Raw genomic sequence first — 2,500 nt, forward strand, 5'->3', positions numbered from 1 at the left:
ATCTCGGAAGCTAAGCAGGGTCGGGCCTGGTTAGTACTTGGATGGGAGACCGCCTGGGAATACCAGGTGCTGTAAGCTTTTTGTCACTGCCTTGTGGAATTTCAACTCTTTGTCCGTTTTTTCCCACAAGGCTGAAATATGTGCCCTCGCTTTGAAATAAGTAAGCAAGGTTAGTTTGTATTTCATCCAACAATCTGTGCTACAAATTATGGCTACAGTATATGCAATTTCATCCACTTTTTGAGATTGCCTTTCGCTTACGGCCACACCGGCCTGAGTACGCCTGATCTCGTCCGATCTCGGAAGCTAAGCAGGGTCGGGCCTGGTTAGTACTTGGATGGGAGACCGCCTGGGAATACCAGGTGCTGTAAGCTTTTTGTCACTGCCTTGTGGAATTTCAACTCTTTGTCCGTTTTTTCCCACAAGGCTGAAATATGTGCCCTCGCTTTGAAATAAGTAAGCAAGGTTAGTTTGTATTTCATCCAACAATCTGTGCTACAAATTATGGCTACAGTATATGCAATTTCATCCACTTTTTGAGATTGCCTTTCGCTTACGGCCACACCGGCCTGAGTACGCCTGATCTCGTCCGATCTCGGAAGCTAAGCAGGGTCGGGCCTGGTTAGTACTTGGATGGGAGACCGCCTGGGAATACCAGGTGCTGTAAGCTTTTTGTCACTGCCTTGTGGAATTTCAACTCTTTGTCCGTTTTTTCCCACAAGGCTGAAATATGTGCCCTCGCTTTGAAATAAGTAAGCAAGGTTAGTTTGTATTTCATCCAACAATCTGTGCTACAAATTATGGCTACAGTATATGCAATTCTTCCACTTTTTGAGTGACACAAAGATGCTTATCTAAATGGTGGAAATGCAACAGCTGTTAATCAGGCTCACTTTGACTTTACATGTGCACCAAGAGATAGTTTCTCGCTTACGGCCACACCGGCCTGAGTACGCCTGATCTCGTCCGATCTCGGAAGCTAAGCAGGGTCGGGCCTGGTTAGTACTTGGATGGGAGACCGCCTGGGAATACCAGGTGCTGTAAGCTTTTGTCACTGCCTTGTGGAATTTCAACTCTTTGTCCGTTTTTTCCCACAAGGCTGAAATATGTGCCCTCGCTTTGAAATAAGTAAGCAAGGTTAGTTTGTATTTCATCCAACAATCTGTGCTACAAATTATGGCTACAGTATATGCAATTTCATCCACTTTTGAGATTGCCTTTCGCTTACGGCCACACCGGCCTGAGTACGCCTGATCTCGTCCGATCTCGGAAGCTAAGCAGGGTCGGGCCTGGTTAGTACTTGGATGGGAGACCGCTGGGAATACCAGGTGCTGTAAGCTTTTTGTCACTGCCTTGTGGAATTTCAACTCTTTGTCCGTTTTTTCCCACAAGGCTGAAATATGTGCCCTCGCTTTGAAATAAGTAAGCAAGGTTAGTTTGTATTTCATCCAACAATCTGTGCTACAAATTATGGCTACAGTATATGCAATTTCATCCACTTTTTGAGATTGCCTTTCGCTTACGGCCACACCGGCCTGAGTACGCCTGATCTCGTCCGATCTCGGAAGCTAAGCAGGGTCGGGCCTGGTTAGTACTTGGATGGGAGACCGCCTGGGAATACCAGGTGCTGTAAGCTTTTTGTCACTGCCTTGTGGAATTTCAACTCTTTGTCCGTTTTTTCCCACAAGGCTGAAATATGTGCCCTCGCTTTGAAATAAGTAAGCAAGGTTAGTTTGTATTTCATCCAACAATCTGTGCTACAAATTATGGCTACAGTATATGCAATTTCTTCCACTTTTTGAGTGACACAAAGATGCTTATCTAAATGGTGGAAATGCAACAGCTGTTAATCAGGCTCACTTTGACTTTACATAGTGCACCAAGAGATAGTTCTCGCTTACGGCCACACCGGCCTGAGTACGCCTGATCTCGTCCGATCTCGGAAGCTAAGCAGGGTCGGGCCTGGTTAGTACTTGGATGGGAGACCGCCTGGGAATACCAGGTGCTGTAAGCTTTTTGTCACTGCCTTGTGGAATTTCAACTCTTTGTCCGTTTTTTCCCACAAGGCTGAAATATGTGCCCTCGCTTTGAAATAAGTAAGCAAGGTTAGTTTGTATTTCATCCAACAATCTGTGCTACAAATTATGGCTACAGTATATGCAATTTCATCCACTTTTTGAGATTGCCTTTCGCTTACGGCCACACCGGCCTGAGTACGCCTGATCTCGTCCGATCTCGGAAGCTAAGCAGGGTCGGGCCTGGTTAGTACTTGGATGGGAGACCGCCTGGGAATACCAGGTGCTGTAAGCTTTTTGTCACTGCCTTGTGGAATTTCAACTCTTTGTCGTTTTTTTCCCACAAGGCTGAAATATGTGCCCTCGCTTTGAAATAAGTAAGCAAGGTTAGTTTGTATTTCATCCAACAATCTGTGCTACAAATTATGGCTACAGTATATGCAATTTCTTCCACTTTTGAGTGACACAAAGATGCTTATCTAAAT

The 2,500-nt window shown here is 45.4% G+C and overlaps 8 non-coding genes across 8 annotated transcripts in view; all 8 read left to right on the plus strand.

Moving 5' to 3' along the window:
* LOC118954187 overlaps positions 1-78 on the plus strand; it is a 119-nt gene extending 41 nt beyond the window's left edge. The window contains exon 1 of the ribosomal RNA XR_005044372.1: positions 1-78. This exon is cut by the window's left edge and continues 41 nt beyond it. This is a non-coding gene — a ribosomal RNA (5S ribosomal RNA).
* Positions 79-255: 177 nt separating this feature from the next.
* LOC118954188 lies at positions 256-374 on the plus strand. Its single transcript, XR_005044373.1, has one exon. It is a non-coding gene; the product is annotated as a 5S ribosomal RNA (ribosomal RNA).
* A 177-nt stretch (positions 375-551) lies between these two features.
* On the plus strand, positions 552-670 carry LOC118954189. The gene has a single exon (XR_005044374.1). It is a non-coding gene; the product is annotated as a 5S ribosomal RNA (ribosomal RNA).
* Positions 671-928: 258 nt separating this feature from the next.
* Positions 929-1,047, plus strand: LOC118954190. The gene has a single exon (XR_005044375.1). It is a non-coding gene; the product is annotated as a 5S ribosomal RNA (ribosomal RNA).
* Positions 1,048-1,222: 175 nt separating this feature from the next.
* On the plus strand, positions 1,223-1,340 carry LOC118954253. The gene has a single exon (XR_005044438.1). It is a non-coding gene; the product is annotated as a 5S ribosomal RNA (ribosomal RNA).
* A 177-nt stretch (positions 1,341-1,517) lies between these two features.
* On the plus strand, positions 1,518-1,636 carry LOC118954191. Its single transcript, XR_005044376.1, has one exon. It is a non-coding gene; the product is annotated as a 5S ribosomal RNA (ribosomal RNA).
* Positions 1,637-1,895: 259 nt separating this feature from the next.
* Positions 1,896-2,014, plus strand: LOC118954192. Its single transcript, XR_005044377.1, has one exon. It is a non-coding gene; the product is annotated as a 5S ribosomal RNA (ribosomal RNA).
* Positions 2,015-2,191: 177 nt separating this feature from the next.
* LOC118954193 lies at positions 2,192-2,310 on the plus strand. Its single transcript, XR_005044378.1, has one exon. It is a non-coding gene; the product is annotated as a 5S ribosomal RNA (ribosomal RNA).
* Positions 2,311-2,500: the final 190 nt, after the last annotated feature.

The sequence above is a fragment of the Oncorhynchus mykiss genome, unplaced genomic scaffold (genome assembly GCF_013265735.2).
Source record: "Oncorhynchus mykiss isolate Arlee unplaced genomic scaffold, USDA_OmykA_1.1 un_scaffold_379, whole genome shotgun sequence".
In the NCBI taxonomy this organism is placed as follows: domain Eukaryota; kingdom Metazoa; phylum Chordata; class Actinopteri; order Salmoniformes; family Salmonidae; genus Oncorhynchus; species Oncorhynchus mykiss.